This window comes from Pieris rapae, chromosome 15, assembly GCF_905147795.1.
Source record: "Pieris rapae chromosome 15, ilPieRapa1.1, whole genome shotgun sequence".
Lineage (NCBI taxonomy): Eukaryota > Metazoa > Arthropoda > Insecta > Lepidoptera > Pieridae > Pieris > Pieris rapae.
The window spans coordinates 7,018,713-7,037,001 of NC_059523.1; the positions used below are offsets into that span (position 1 = coordinate 7,018,713).

The 18,289-nt window shown below is 31.7% G+C and overlaps 1 protein-coding gene across 1 annotated transcript in view; it reads right to left on the reverse strand.

Annotated features, from left to right (window-relative positions):
- The window catches only part of LOC110996757 (zwei Ig domain protein zig-8-like), a 28,582-nt gene extending 18,799 nt beyond the window's left edge, over positions 1 to 9,783 (reverse strand). The window contains exon 1 of the mRNA XM_022264583.2: positions 9,554 to 9,783. The gene's annotated coding sequence lies outside the window, so the exon portion shown is untranslated. The remainder of the gene's footprint in view (positions 1 to 9,553) is intronic.
- Positions 9,784 to 18,289: the final 8,506 nt, after the last annotated feature.

Sequence of the window (18,289 nt, forward strand, 5' to 3'; positions counted from 1 at the left end):
TTTAATATAAGTTTTATGAACTCACTGCATGAATGCAAATTACTTTTCTAATAAAAAAGTAGTTTTTACGTAATCGTCCATTTTTAGTATATATCTTTTCCATTACATTTTTTGTAACTTCTTCAAGAAAGAGATGGAAGAAATTATTTTATATTAAAGTTAATTATCAAAATAGAATTTTAAAAACAAAAGAAAATGAATTAAATACGTATATTTTGTTACGTTCTTCAAAGGCTTTATTTGTATATTTTACTTGAACAATGATTTATTGGCAGGCTTCGCTATTGAATCTTTTATTGTTTGTCGGCAGGAGAAAAACTGAAGAAAAATGTAGCGAATGGGGGCTGAGAGATCTACTTTAGGTCAAGGAGCAATGAACGTTTCTCCCTAACAAGTGTCATAATGTTTTTTCAGATAAAGCTATTTGAAAGTTTTCGTTGTAAGCAAATAAATTCAAATAATTGTAAAAACTCATGAATTAAAAAAAAATAGTATTGTAGTTATAAAACAAAAAAATAGTGGCGCTAAATAACTTTTGGGTATGGGCCTCAGATTTCTGTATGTTTTTGGTTATCATTTGTTTCTTTTTCATAGCGCGTACAAATTATTTGAAGAAATCTATTGGGGTGTGCAATTATTTAATCAACTACCATCTACAATTCGCAATATTAGAGTGTTTGACAAATTCAAAAAGGCAGTAAAGATGCATGTTAGAATGAACACAGTTGACTAAAATTAAGACGGCTAATGGCGACGTGTATCTCGCTCGTATATATATATTAATATTAAGTTTCTCACGTAAATAAAATATTTTTTTGTAATGAGAAATAAAGTTCTTTAAATATTTTTATAATAATGTGGACAAACGAGACAAACATAATTAACAGTAAAACTGTAATCGAATGCAATCGTTAATTCTCATAACTAAAACTGTAAAGCATGAGGAAACTGACAGACATGGTTTGTAGCTTTGATATTAATAAAATTCTACATTAATAGTTTAATGAAGGCTGGGGATTTAAACTGAATACTTCCTATTTTATTCAAGGATTTCTCTTTGATCCAGCAGCTGTGAAGTGAAACTTTGTAATTACTGGGTTAAAGGGTACCGCATTTCACTTACGCCCTAAGTGTATACTTGTGAGTGCAATTTAATATAATAAGTACTCTACAATTTCATACTTTAAGTTCTTGAAGCACGGTCGTGGGTCCTTGTTATTCAAAGTTCGTCTCGTTTAAATCTCTGGAATTTAACTAAGCTAACTTTTGTTTCTAAGTACCTTCATACTTTTTGCGAGTCAACGTGACGTACGAATAAGTGAATAAAAAAATTCTAAATATACAATAGCGAGGTGTTGGAAGTCACATAGCACCATTCCTGGTTTAAGTAGAACTGCCATGACGATAATATGTATTATGAGAGTATTATGATTACTTCCAATCACTTTTACAAACTTTTTTTAAATTTATCTTGTTGTGACTAATTCGTTTAAATCATTTCAATATTTCTAAGCAGGTAGCTATACATACGTATTGTAAAGCTATATTCGGGATTTGTTGTAGTGGTTATACAAAGAGTGGTTGAAAGAAATAGGCAGTAGTGTTTTAACATCGGAGTTAACAATACGACTTATGCAAGATACTTTATGCCTCTGACGACTACATAGTCGAGGATTTGTCTAGAAAATATATAAAAAAAGCTGTATTTCGCGGATTTTATTAATGAAGTCAAACCTTCGTACCTTTACTTATAAAACGTACGAAAAAAAGTTAAATGTTATATCTATTAACAGTATAATTCATTCAAGAATATAACCCTATGAGTATAAGAAAGCGGTCATAGATCACGTTACGGTATTTTTACAAAGTGTTGTATTTTATTATTTATTGTGGGTCGTATGACTTTTTGCTAGACCTTACCATATCTGTTTTGTAAATGCGGGTATACGCGGTAGGACCTAGACTAATAAGGGTTTTAGGCTGCCATATATCCTGGCTTTGTTGTCTGTATTTATCGTTCTTTCATGTTTTTCTTTCACTTTTTATCTTCAATTACCATGAGGTCTCAATGTAAAAAAACATTGGGTATTTTAGATATGAATATTTAGATATATAGAATAAACACGGTCAAAAATACTTTTTATTACAACATATATCGCTGCTATAATTTACATAGAAGTATGATTAATTATTATAATCACGCTTCATGATTTTTAGTTAGGGCTCAATGATATTGAACTCCTGTTCAATATATATATATATATATATATATATATTTATATACAGTTTATATAATAAACGAGAAAGGAAAAAAGAACTATTGAGAACCCAATACTTTCCGTCTAAATATCGTAAAAACCTATTTTCTTCACATATAATAATGCTGAAGATGTGTGTAAAAAGAGACACATTCATTACTTTAAACTTACTTCAAAGAACCAAAGATGCGCGTTTGTTTCGTAGCACAGGATGCAATTCATCGGATTTGTTTGTGAGATTTTACAACTTTGAAAATCGGCATTCAAAAGTATGTTGAAAAACGATGGGACAATATAAAATATTTCCTCTTTGTTTGGGAATGAGGATAGAACTACATTGCATTTATGTATGTATGTTATAAAAGAAAAGGGGCGATAAAATCAGCCTTGTATCGATTCGTTTTACGAGCCTCAGTATATTGGGTGTTACAACCACGTTATTATTTATAGGGTCATCATTTGCTTGTAGGTTTCGATGCCAAAATATATGAACGTCATTTTTGTTTAGGGATGGCCCTTTTATATTTTGTTAGTCATAAACTAGATTACACATTGTTGTACACTAACAAAAGACAAAAGCGCAAACGATAGTAGCGGCCTCTTTTTTAAGAATTTTTCGTTCCAAAAAACTTTCATCCTAGCCTGGTATTCAGACGACTCCAATTAGTCAAAATAAAATTCTTTTTTTTTTTTAATCATTAGGTACAGAAACAGAAAACAGATTGATAAGATACATACAGTTATTACACACTAAAGAACATTTGAAAACCTGAAATCCAATTACATCCGTACACATTGTACACTAAATATCAACCACACAAAATACACATATTAAAATTATTTTGACATACGTTAATCTTACTTTTATTGTAAATCATAAACTAGGTGGTTTCGCAAGTTTCTCTTACCGTATGAGCAAGTGTAGACGAAAAACTGTCGACACAGCCAGGATTCGAACAGACCTTAGAGTTCATATTTTTAACCACAGCTCAATAGAACCGTCTTCCAACCAGAAGCAATGATCACAATAGCCGTACAATAAGTCGCGCTATAAAGAACGAAATATTTCAGTAATATTCGCAGCACTTTTTCAAGACGCATTAACTGCATATAAAATATCGCTCAATTGACAGGATTTATACGAACTATTTACTGGATATCCAGAATCCGTTAAACTACAGACACTTATAGAGCCCCTCACGTCTGCAGAATACAAAATGAATCACGCTTTTGTTTAATATTTATGGCTGATTTAAATAAGAAATATGCGATAAAACTCTTCATTTACACAAGGAATTTATAAATATTTTTCCTTTATTTCATGATATCTTTTTGATAATATTATTCAATAGGCTGCTACAGTCTTAGGCTAAGGAATGAAATAAAAAATCGGTAATATAATTTTTTTATGGGTAATACTCGCGTTAACCAAATGAAATAATAAAGTGAAATTTTTACTATTTTTGCATAAAAACATTAGAAAACTGAATAATTTACGTGTATAAATTACAGTAAAGGCGCTTTTGAATAGTTTTTCCATTTTTGATGTACTGCATATTTATATGTATGTATGTATGGTTTTAAAATGTATTCCAGTCGTAAAGGAACTATTAGCAATTACATCTAAATATGTAAAACAAACAATGCCTATAATCTGGCATCACCATTTCTCTCAACGAGCTGCCAAAAATTGAACAAAAGATTGGCTGAATTCTCAAAAGACCTTTCTTGACCTAGATACCACTTACATTAGCGACTTTTTCCGTCTGCCATTTGATCTTCTCTTGTATTCGAACTTATGACGCTAATATTATTATGAAATACATATAAGTAACTATAGTTAATGCAAATTAAATTGTGAAGTGTATAAATGAGTTATCATTGTGAAATTAAGGTCGATTAATGGTCGTTAATCATATTATACATAAGTATGAGTATATAATAAGTTAATTTCGTTAAATAATAACGATATTGTTATAAAAAATATATTTACACTATGTAAAAAGTGAAAATTTCCCGCAACACACTTCTCTTTGGCATTGAGAGTGACCATGGGCAGCTGTGTTACTTAGCAACAGTTGAGCTGCCCGTTTGCCTCCTGTTCATTAAAAAAACATGTTATTTCCTGTAAAAATCCAGTTACAGGGATAACAATGAACCAAGCAGAACTATTTCGTTCCTATAAAAGTATTATAAATACTCATAATTAAACAAACGTTTAAACTTTAATAAAAACAGTATTTATGTTTGTGTGAACTCTGGCAATTTGTTCATCTGTTTCAGGCAAATTTCACAAACGAGTTAACGAAACAAAAAGTTTAGTTTTACTCAACGCTGATTTATTATTTCAGTAAAATTGGAGTAGCATTAAAAGGTTAGAACTGTTTTTTTTTGTATTTTGAATTGATTTTGTTATTCGTTCAATTTTGGATCAAGCGATATGAGGTTTGATATATCACATAAATTGTGTTTGTCAAGTGAAAGCCTAGCATAGAGATGATGCATATAGCACAAATTCAAAATCATTTATTAATGTAGGTAACATAATGTACACTTATGCACGTCAAAAAAGAAATATAAATTAAATGCTTCTAATTTCACATTTACTGCCAGTTCTCAAATCAAGGGACCGGAAGGGAACGGAAGAGAGGCAGTAAACTCTCCTCCACTCTTTTTAATCGCCAAGTTTTTTCTTTTCCACAACGTTTGTAAGGAGTTTCAACCATTATACCATGTTCCATATGACAACTTGAGTAATAAAGAATAATAAAATAAATTAAAAACAATGATTTGTCCTCTATCAGCAGGAGACATGGTGAAATAGGAGCACGCACTTACATACTCGTGAGAACAACACGCAAATACGTAGTAGAAACAACTAATATCACCGCATACACGAATTCAAGTACGACCAGTCACCACAAGTAGCATCCGTTCACGAGTATGACGCATGGCCAGCCATCGGCCACCTCGCCATGATTTAGGGAGAGAGACAACCCGACGCATGGACGCCACCACAAGCAATGACATTTCAGTGAGCATGACGATCTTTGAAATGTGGACTTGGCTACACAAGAAAATAGTAATAATACTGAAATAATTTGATACCACATGAATCACGATTTGTTCCCATTTTACATGAAGATGAATTAAAAGTGTAAAAGGATGTGTTTTGTTAATATTTTTATTGACAACGTCTAAGAAGATGAAACCAAAAGCAATTAAAGTGGCATAAATATGGATTAACTCGATCGATATGTTGACCTATCCACACAAACTGGTTGCTAAAGATAAAATAATGTTAATTAACTATTTGTTAAAATTGTTCTAATTTTGTAAAGTAATGTTTATGGAAAAATAAATTGTTTATTTACTCAAAATTCTAATGCTTACATTAATTATATACAGCAAAAAGGAATCAACCTAAACACATAGCCAATGATTATTGGCGTACATACATTACGTAAATACGTAAAAGAATTAAATACGTAATACCTAATTCGGCTATACTGCCTTTAGCGTATACGCGAGTGTACAGTGTAAGGCTTGTTCGCAATGCGGGCGATTTAGCGTTAAAAGTATTCTTAATACACTCTTTAAGCATAGTCCGCGATAGATTCAAGTCAAGGATTAAATAGCTTTATTAATTTTCCTTACATGCGCATGAGGCCTTATATCGTAGAAACATAATGTTTAAATAACTTTATTTCTCATTACAAAAACAAAAATATTTTATTAATTTACATGAGAAACTTAATATTAATATGTATATATACGAGCGAGATACATGTCGCCATAAGCCGTCTTAATTTTAGTCAACTGTGTTCATTCTAATATGCATCTTTATTGCCTTTTTGAATTTTTCAAACACTCCAATATTGCGAATTTGAAATGATAATTGATTAAATAATTGGACACCCCCATACCTAATAGATTTCTTCAAATAATTTGTGCGTGGCTTCGGCATGATAAGCAAACTCACTCGACGAGTATTGCGTGTCGTTGTGTATTATTTAAATGATAACTATCTATGGAGAGAGTTATTTAAATTTTTGTAAATTAAGTTACAGGTGCTATATACATATAGTTGTTTAATTGACATACAAATTAAAACTAAAAACATAAAAAAAAACATGTAAACATAAAAACTCCTATACTTAAATAAACTCCTATAAAGAATACACTTACAAACTTGTAAACATGAAAACGAAAAATAGTTTGCAATTCCCACTTCTACATTACGTCGTCAACATAACTTCAATTTCATCCGATGTTCTAACAATTCACGAATTTCGTATTGAAGTGCAAGTTTCATCTCATAAATATTGATCCACCTTCATTGTCACTCGGATTCTGCCTGGAATTTCATATTCATTGCAGGTATTTCTGATTTTCTGTATCGGTTTACATATTTTTGTCATTTTGTGCATACCTTGCGATATTAAATTGTTATGCGCGTGCTAAACTTTTTTATTGCATCAAATATAAGAATTTATAAATGTTCAGTGAATTTTGATTTGGGGCTCCTTTTATTCAAGTACTGACAATTGTATCAGTATCAAAATAAAACTTTTTTTGTGAAAAAGCTTCTAAAATGTAAAAAAAGTTTACCTTTTTTACTAAGTAGGAGTATTATTAGAGAAAATAATAAAAAAATCAATCTTTTGTAACAATAAACGTAGTCAATATTATTTAAACAGGATGTAATCTATATATCAATAAATTGTGTTACGTATATATAGTATGAACGTTATCTTTAACTAAACCCCACTACCATATAACCCCGACTGTTGACTATTCTCTACTAATATATTTAACACATCAATCTTGTAACCGACCGTTTGTGTTGGTCGGCCCCTCAATTAGTTCGTACTTAACCTAATTACAAAGCAAACAATATTATTAAGTTGCCCTTTAATAAGGTAATACTTGTCTTGTTCGTGAACATATTGTATCTTAAGAAAATTTATGTATATTTATACCTAAAAAGGTCTTAATCAATAAGAATATAATAAAATACATAAACCACATGCATCACGGGCATGTGGGGTAAGCTATACAACCTTCCTGTACTTACCCTCACTTACACTCACTATTACACAACACAACCAAATTAAGTATCTCTTAGTTCAAAAAAAAGTCAGTGGCGCTACAACTTCTTTAGGCCTCAGATTTCTGAATCTGTTTCATGATCATTTTTAAATCTTATAGGCAAATAGATGTTCAGTCTCCAGTGACTGACACATGTTGTCGACTTTTTGGGACTAAGACATGTCGGTTTCCTCACGATGTTTTCCTTCACCGTTCGAGCAAATGTTAAATGCGCACATAGAAAGAAACTCAATTGACATTGGTTCGACACTTCGACGAATCTTGGTGTCGAACGTGTCGAACCTTCGACCTCAGGTATGAGAGTCGTACGCTGCTATATCTGAGTTAAATGTATAAAATAAATTTTATTCATCGTTCCCTTTTGTAAATTTTTAAACCCTTATTGTCGTATGTATTCCATATCTAGCTATATTTTAGTGTTAGTGATTATATATAATTGTGTTAGTCGTAGGATTACGAAATAAAAAAAACCATCGAGGTTGTTTACACCAAACGCTTAAAAGATCAAAATAATTATTAGTTAAGATATCAAAAGTGACGCGAGGATGACAAGAAGAAAATATAAATAGCACTTTGTGTCTATTTGGTTCAATATATATAAAGAATAAAGTCCATCAATAAATGACGACCACAAAAGGGACAAATTTTTAATAATGTATTTTAATAAATTATTACAAATGGACATGTCCCATAATGTAATAATTTATTAAAATACACACACATAATTCCTATTGAACTCATTTTTTTAAAACTAATAGTTCCTGTATGCTTTTAGTCGTAAGCAATATAAATTGTTATTTTTTTGTCATTGTATATTATTTTTTACCGAATTTTAAAATGAGTTAATATTTTATGCATATTATAAATTCATGTTTTTAATTTATTGATATAAAGGAATCTATGGCTAATTAGGGATAGCTTGACCATTGCGTGCCCAATTATTGAGATTTTCGATTGTATTAAAGTATGTTTATATATAATATACATCCACTGTTTATTATTACACATATTATTAATTAATAACTTATAAAATCATCTAAATATACATAAAAATAAATAAAAAAAAACCTAAAACTAAAAAAAAAAAGATAGTAAAACTAAAACTCTTTCTCCCCCTTTCCCAATTCCCTCTCCCTCCCTCCCTGTGTTGAGAGAGGAAAACACCAGCCCTGGGCTGACCTGGTAGACATACCAGGGTCTAAGATAAATATTCTGCCTGTGTACTTGTTACCTACGGCCATATAGGCAAAAGACCATCACCAAAGTTGGAGTAAATTCTATAAAAAAATTATTTAGGTTATTTAAACATTTTGCATTTAATCGTTATGATGCCCTAATATATACTCCATTGATTAGACTTTAAACAGGAACCACGATGTGAATATGCAGTATCTTTAAACAAAGGTTTATCCGTTCTCTTCTTAAGACATTTATGACGACCCGTTTTTAATGCCGACCCCAAATGATCTTAAGAGCACAAAGTCGTTTCGCCTTTGTAACTAAAGATTTAAATTATTTTTGCAGAACTATTAATTGGAACAAAAACAAATAGTATTTAATCCTTGAAAGTAGGTTATCTTTACCTTTGTATTAATTATATCGTTATCCCATTGTTCTGTTATAATTGGTTGTGTCTGGAAGTAAGTAAGAATTAAAAGGCCACACCTATCAGGTCTTGATTATGAAGTAAAAATATCTGTGAATTATAATTTTTATACTATACCGTGGATCATTCAGATTATTACTGAAATAAGTGGTATTTAAAAATACAATTGATATTTAATAGAACCAACTGATTTTATTGTTCTTAATTTAAATGTTCTGTGAAGCAGTCATATGGTATATTTTTGTAGCTCGCTAACAGTAGAATGCTTTAAAAAAGTATGAAAGCTACTTGTTAGAGGTGTACAGATGTACAGTAAAGTCAATAAAGAGAAGAGTTATTTGGACGTAAATGATGAGGATTACATACTTTACGAATTAAATTCTTTATTAAAGGAAGTTTATAGCTATTAAGAATAACGGGCTCGGCGCAGAGGTATTTTGCGAAATTAAAACGTTTTACGATTGCATGTCACTGAAAACGTTGTTAACGGTAGTCGTAAAACTCTTTTTCGCGTCGTTTATTGTCCCATAAACTTCTAAAAAAACAAACAAAAGCTGCAAATTGTTAACTAACTTACCATTTAAAAACCGCTTCGGAAACAATCTGAACTGTTTTTACACCCAACTTTTACAATGTTCAAATTAATCACAAAGTTTTAACACTTAGCACTAGTTAAAACACACACATAATTCTTGAACTTAACAATTATGCGCGATACACTTTTCTGTCAAGATTTTTGAATTTGGAACGAATTAACGCGCAAAAACCAAATAGGTTTTATATTTCATCGTAAGCAGCTATTCAGAAGCCTTCAGGACTCGCTACGAGCGTCCCTAGTGATGGGAGAGCCGTCACTGCGATTTGGGTAGAAGGCGCGCCTGCGTAGCTTTGCACCAACGTTCGTCTGCACTCATGATACATTCCTGCTTCAATTAATCCCTGTTCTCTTCTCAATTACACCTTTGAGTATTGTACGGGAAATTATAATGTTCCATTTTAATATCATAACTTGTAATTCAACCTCTAAATCATGCAGAGGTTCCTATCCAACTTTAATACAAAGTTTAACTTTGAAAGACGTGTAAATTCAATGTCGTATGACTTCTGAACTTCCTATACTATTTGTTAACAGTTTGAATGTATAAGATTACTAGTGGAAAAATTAAACAACCGTTTCGTAAACACTTAAAGCTTTCACAAAAGTTTTCGCGCTTATTAAAAACCTCTCATCCCTTATTTTTTGAGATGGACCAACAATAAAGATTAATACGATCGGTAGAACCTTAAAATCATGGTCGATCGGATCGAACGGGGATTTCCGCTCCGTTTGGTCTTTCTCGTTATTCTGAAATCTTTTTTCCCTTTATATTATAAAGAATCGAAGCTCATCGGAGTTTATAGTGCTTGAGACCGAAGATAATGACTTTCTATGTTTAAGCTTTAGTTTGCTGCTCTTGAAAGGTCCGATCTGTGGGGATATTATTTTTATACGTTTTTCAATTGAAATATCTCTTTGAGTTTTATTGAATAACTTAAACGATTTTATTCGTTCTTGGCAGCATGGTATTGAAATACTTCATAGTTACTAAGTAATAGGTGTAGACAAATGAGTTCGTTATTATATGGTAATTTAAAAAATACAATACCACTTTAATTCAGCCTGTCGATGTCAACTGCGAAGTGGTCACAGGCCTAAATTACCCGTACGACCAATTCCCCGCGCTCTGCACCCAACGACTCACACCATATCGCCATAATAATATTATTAATAATAATATTAGCCTTTATTACCAAAACTTAATTATAAACATTGAAAATTAATATATATATATATATATATATATATGTATATAAATTCTAAAAAAATAATTTGACTTTAAAGAGTTCATACAATGTATGTTTCATAGTTTTTACCTACTCTTTCGCTCATGTTGGTGCGAAAGAGTAGGTAGTAGGTAGGTGCTTGCATTGTCAGATTTGATTTGGCCACCGTTGGACATAGGCCTCCTCCATTCCGTTCCACTTGTGTCTGTCCTGGGCCAGGCTGTCACATGCCTTTCCGACACTGGTAACTATATTATGAACTAGCTGACCAGGCGAACTTCGTTCCGCCTGACAGTCTAATAATATCGAGTTAGCTTTAGTTAAACTTAATTTAATTCGTTAATTTACAACATTTTTTACAACAAATTAATTTAATACAATTTTGTTCAAACAAAGAAATGTTTTGTGAAGAGACCAATCACGAGCAAGAATTCGTAAAATTAGTCAATTTATTTATTGTTATTCGATAACTTATGCGATATTGTATTACTTATTCTGCTATTCGAAGTGGAGAAGAATCTACCAAAAACAGATAAATAGATATTGAGTTATAAGTGGTATAACTAACATGGCTTTGTTTTATATATTTAGATATTCTAAGATGTTTCAATGTGTTGAACTGAATACAGAACAATCTATATTTAAATAATATTACTAATAAACGATAAGAATTGAATAAGGCTTTTGTTTTTTAACTACATATTAATTGACAAATCGTTACATTCTATTAATTAAAAAAAAATTTAATTCGTAACGGTAGCTTTTTATTTATGTTTTTTTTTATGTATGAAAAATATCCAATGATTGATAACATTGGCACGTATAACGCATTCATGATTAATTACAAACAGTTATCGTTTGAATGGAACATGTCATTTGTTGTTTAATGCTAATGTGACCCACACATCACTATTAGTGGTGCATAAATTAATTGCTTAATCAGATAATAAGTAATTTATGCATAGGTTTGTAGATATAATATTAGGATTTAATCTCGTGTTTTGAATAAATAAAAAATAAAAGAACAGATTAAATATCTTAAAGTACTAATTACATTTACTTGTACTAGAACGACGGCACTTGTTAATGATTTTATTTAAAATTTTAATTTATTAGATGGCTTCAATATCTGGAACATGGTGTAATAATTAGAGCTTACGGCCTTTTTGTAAACCCAAACATGCCTTGTCTTTTTGCTCTTTTATTTAAGAACTGGAAGTAAATTAAGAATTTACACTATTATTTATTTAAATTGTATTTTGTATTTTTGCCACAAAGCCTATTCAAAATCATTATTCATGTAGGTAACTTAATGTATACTTATGAACGGGAAAAAAAGAAATAAAAATGAAATGCTTCTAATTTTATGTTTACTGCCAGTTCTTAAATCAAGGGCATAGAACACCTAGAACCGGCAATAAACTCTCCTCCACTTTTTTTAATCGCCAAGTTTTTTTTACACAACGTTTGTAAGGAGCTGCAACCATTACGCCATGTTCCATATGACATCTTGAGTAATAAAGAATAATAAAATAAATTAAAAACAATGATTTGTCCTCTATCACTAGAATGCATGGTGAAATCGGAGCACGCACTTAAATACTCTTGAGTACAACACGCAAATACGTAGTAGAAACAACTAATATCACCGCATACACGAATTCAAATACGACCAGTCACCACAAGTAGCACCCGTTCACGAGTATAAGTCTAAAAAGAAATCAGCATAAATATAATAAGCTTAATTCTAAAGTACTTGTAAATGGATCTCCTAGAAACCATAAGTATTCTCGTAACTAAATCCTAACTAAATCAAAAATAATTTACAATTGTTAGAACCGTTTCAACGGAATGCTATTATGAAAATACGTTCATTACTTAAAAGCACTTTTTCTCTCATAAAATTTGATTATTTTCGCCATTACGTTATTAGCTTTGTCCTTAGTGATTTAAAAAAGTTTTGTTTTACGGACTGTTTTTTACTTGTATAGGCCATTTAAGCTTTTTATATATTTAGAAACAATTACTGTTTTACCAAGAATCGAAGCCAATGACTGAAAAGGGTTTGCCCTTGGCGCAAGATAGACACTTATTAAAAAACGCCTAAGCGTAGTAATGTTTCTTTAATTGACTCCATGTAATATTAAGCTTATGTATTAGGTATTTATATCCGTTAACGTATTTAAATTATTAATAACCGCATAAAAATGGTCCAAGTGTAGTTAATCAATTCCCTAATCACGTGACAAGTTTTGCCTTAACACTTCATGTCATCCCTCTTGTACCCCCACACTAAATATTTACCGCTCTGTTCCCAACGGACCTAACAGTCAATAAAAGTTTTCTTCATAGAAATCCCGGGACGTGAAATTCCTTCAAACTTCCTGTTATGGACATAGTAGCCTATTGTATAGCTCAAATATTGATTTTCTTTACCGTTCTGAGAACATTATAGTCGAGAATAGTGTACTAGAATATACAAGTAATTTTGCTTCTCTTGAATTCAAATATTTTATAGAACAAACTCTATTTTCCAAAATGTAAAGATGTGTGTTCTTATAAAAATATTACGAAACAACGAAACGACAGGTATCACGATGATGCGTTTTGTTTGATTGAAATGGTCAAATACTCGGAAGTCTGTCTGTGCGAATAATGATTTTAATCAAACATACAACGTATATGCAGGATACTATCTTACACCAAACGTACTATACGTTATGGTGACGATTACGATAACTGTAAATGGTCAATATTATCTCCATCCCAAGTCCAACCAACTTGATCGATCGACCAAATACAATAATCAAACATATAAGAAAGTACGTTTTATGTACGATAGTAAAAATGTTAAAAAAAACGTAATATTAACATTGTTGCAAAGTGTTTTTGTGCCAAATAGCCAAGGGAGAGAACGCTAAAAAAATAAACGGGAAAACTGACGAGAAAACGATTATCGTTCAAGGAAATATGCGCTGAAATATTATATCCAAGTCATGTTCGAAACAAATGTATCATAAATTTAACTTCCTTATATATATTCTTATGATCGGAATTGTATATTGGGAAATATGAATATATTATGTTCATTGTAAGGCTTTTTTGGTTTTTAATATTTTTATTTCAACGACTTAAACACCACAATTATACCAAACCTGTTTGAAACAGGTCTTAACTGAAAAGTCAAACAAAAGAACTGTTTAGAACCGCTTAAAAGCTATAAAATATATCCATGTACCCACAACGTAATACCTACTCTAATTACAGATCAAGATTTTTCTGTCAGTCCACTCAACAGAAAATTAAAATCAACTGACGTATAAGTATTGAAAGTGATTAGTATTGGTAGGGGAGTCTATTGCGGTTAGACACTTGAGTCATGGTTATGCATATAAACATAGTTCTGAATACTAATCAAACCTTGATTAATACATTACTTTATACTGAAGTAATTTCAGCGTTAAACGTCATGTCGAAACCTCATTAATCCGAGACGTCTGACTGTGACAGCTTAATTAATTGATGAATATATTAGCTATATTCGAATAACGTATTTTTATTCTATATAAATAGTTTACTAGAAAATTTACAATAGTCCCCAATTTCGAAGTATATATAACTTTATTTAAAAAGTAATCGGACAATTATGTATGTTTTGTATTTAGTATAAATTATAATACTAATAATGATAAATGATAATATGCTATAAAAAATCGGTTGTCTGTAAAGTCGGTTTACTGACGTTAGTTGAATGTGACAACGTCATAAGAAATTACTGGTGCTCCATCGAATTATAAGATGTGACGTCAAAACAACGTCATTACATTGTTCTCTTTTGGAGTGCCAATTTCTATAATCTGTGGCCGCTCACGCCTGTGTCAATTACTTATTCAAGTACGTTGTAGCGGTGATGTTGTAAGTGTAACTGAAAGCTACACATAGTTTTAAAACAATCACTTTATCATAAAATGAGAATTAAATCCAGTCCGAACTGTTGCACATAGTATTGTCTTTTAATATAATTTTTACACATTTAATTTAATTATATAAGTTTATAATAATATATAGCTTCAATCCGTTAAAAAAGTATTTTCTTTAAATGAGAATTAAAGTTCTCACTGTATTTGTTGCCAAGGATTAAATTACTTTTGTCTTGTAACAACAATAAAACTATGGTAACCCAAAACAATTTATCTTTAACATCAACGTACCACCAAAAAATATTGTACCCATATGAAAATGATATTTCAATAGCATTTTAAAAATACCTTTTATCTCAAAATTATATGTACGTAATTATATAAAAAATCTTATCAATATTTCTAATCAAATAACTAACAAAAAGCTGCATTCTATATCACTTTGTTACTTAAAGGCAGATCGTTATTTCAATCTAGTGTACAAAGCGGTGTAAACCAAAAGCAAACCGTTCAACACTGGGTGATTAAAACCTCGGCTTACGTTGCGTTTGACGTGTACACAGTGCGTGTTTGTGTCTACTGTTCTACTTTAACACGATAATTTAACACGGGCAACATTTTTACGCTAACCAACACAGTCCATGGCAATGATTTCTGTAATGCGGACCAGTTTTGCAACGTCTATTGTATTGATAAATTGCAAAACGAGTTATATAATCGTCATCCAGTGACGCTATTACTCTATATGAGTCTTGGCCCTATTGCAACATCATTCTTCTTTCATAGACAAGTAGTATCCACTTTCTGTGCTTGACACTTTTTTTTATTATTATGTATAATAAACACACTAGCAACTTAATAAGTTGATGCTGTGCACTGATTACACTTTCCGGAAGCCTATTCCAGTCGGCCACTACCCGGTTTGGGAGAAAGTTCTTTTGGGAATTAGTTATGTTGAGTGGTCTTAAGTTTTAAACCCCTCAAATGTGTATTTTCACTTAAAATATAGAGCTTCTCAATTCCTGGAACATTATAGTGGCCAGTCAGAATTTTATAGATTTCAATGAGATGACATATTGTCCTTGATTTTCCGGTGATATGATCGCAATAGGTCAACAACGCATATGATATTATTTTGTAGTTTTCGTTTCGTTTATATGTCTACAAAAAACGTTGAATACTTATGATATGAGCAGTTTTAGCCTAGTATTGTTTTTATGTATGTTTGAATAACTTGTACGGTGATTATGTATATACCAAGCGTTTATATAATCTTATATTATATAATCTTCTCTTAAGATCGATTTAGATGTTCATATTACAGCTGAATATTTCCAAGCGCATATTCCATTTACAAACGTTTTTGGAAACGCGATCCTCTAAAAGTATTAAACGAATACAAAGACGGAAATAAGTCATTTCATCTTGATTTCAATTGAATACTTCTAAACGATATTCTGGGAAAGAAAATCTTATAAAAGTATTACCGGAATTGAAAGGTGCAACTCACCGAAATTCCAAGCGACGGCTACTAAAAAGTTTCCCTTCAAAATATTAGATCTATAATTTTGCCTCGTCGGAGTCAATTTATTCATAACCTTTTAGATGCTCAATGTTTGGTAAAAAGACGTACTTAATCAAGCAATAACTTGACCGTTGAGGTAACTGTGCATAAAAATGAGGGTTCATATTTTATAGAGAAATTTAATCCTTGCCTTTTTCTGCGCTGTAAAACTCACAAAATGTAACCATGAAGTATCATTTAGTTTTGAGGCTGTATATTCATCAGTATTTTCGTATTTAAACGAAAAAATTAATAATATTCCAGAGGCGCTACAACCCTAAATTGGTTTTGGCTTAAGATTGTTTCCGTTTATCAATCGCTTTTTAGATGATTAGCCGTCTGTCTGACACTTTTCATCAGTACGATCAGGGTCAACCTACACCGTAGCTAAATGCGCACATAGAAAGAAAATTCAATTACTGCAGCCGGGATTCAAACGGATCAGGGTCGTACGTTGAAGCCACTAAACCATCAATGCACAAGCTGTAATTTTTTTTAATTTTTACTCTAATACAAGCTGCCCCGGCGAACTTTGTTCCGCCTTAATGGCAATAAATAAGCAGTTTGTTTTTTTTATTGGAAAAAATACAAAAAAATTAAATACCTACATTAATCATTCATTATTATTTCTGTATTTTAGTACATAGGTTGTTCTTCACTTAAGTACCTTGTGATACACGACATTTTTTGTTTTATTATCAGGCGCAAAAACAAACAACGCTGATGGTCTTCCGACCCGTGAACATGCCACGTATGACCATGGGAAAAACATGAATGTTCTAGATTTAAACCACAAACTTTTAAGGATTGGCCTTGTGATTTGTTGATGGTCATGGCAAATGCAAGACGTATCGGAAATTGAAGTCTTTTAAATTCAAACGGCATATCGGTTGGGATCATCGGGATCCTCGGAATAAGAACTTCCTCACCTTTGAGATTTCCTATCATTATCGTAGCGTAAATTACATTGTTCTTCAATTTTCTAACCACCAAACGCATACCGTTGCAAAACAGTGCAACGGTTGGTTTATGTTTCGAAGCATGATTACTACGGAGCCAACCTTTAGGCGTAAATTGTGCGGTGGTAAGCCAGGCACGTCCAAAGAGTTTAAAAATTCAATTGGATAGTTGGTGGCTTCATCTTCATTTGTGACGCAGTCAATAGATTTGAATGAAGCATTGTTCCAATGATCTTATTTTGAATTATGTAGTTCAGGTCATCTACATCTTTATTCTTAGCCGCTAAAATTGCTCGCTCACTCAACCATTCATTATTTTTGTAGTTAGAAATAATGTTTGGAAACACATTGTTAATAAGTTCGTCTTTTGATTCCATTCATCGACAGGTACTTGACCATTACCGATAGTCAGCAATTGCTCCGAGAAATCTTCAGCAGATGTATCATTAAGCAATGTAACTCTCATGTTTGTTGTCAGCTGCAGTTTCTTCACATAGCGCCATAGGTTTGACGATTTGAGGCAAGTGTTTATTTCGTCGACAGCCGTAGATCTTGGAATTACTGGCAGTATTTGGCGGAAATCGCCAGACAGTAAAATCATTGCTCCTCCAAAACATCTTGAGTCATTGCGTAAATCTTTTAATGTTCGGTTAAGTGCTTCTAATGCACGTCTATGCGCCCAGACGCCCAGCGTCCCAGATGATGATTTTCGATGCCGCTAAAACTTTTGCCATTGCTGAGTGTTTTGCAATATTACACGTTGGTTCTTCAATAGTTTGAAGATTTAACAGTAATTTTAATTCTGAATGAGCCGTACGGCATCCTTCTAACAATGTGACTGCTATTTCAGAAGAAGCAACTGCAACCGCTATGTTGGATCTCGCCCGAACAGTTGCTAAAACTAATGACATGAGGAATGTCTTGCCATTTTCATCATCGTTTACCTTCATTAAAGTATCATAAACTTGCTTTTGTTGGTAATTCAACAGGGTTACATTCGTTTGAACTACTAAATCTAATTCCTGGTGATCATATTCACGTTCCCG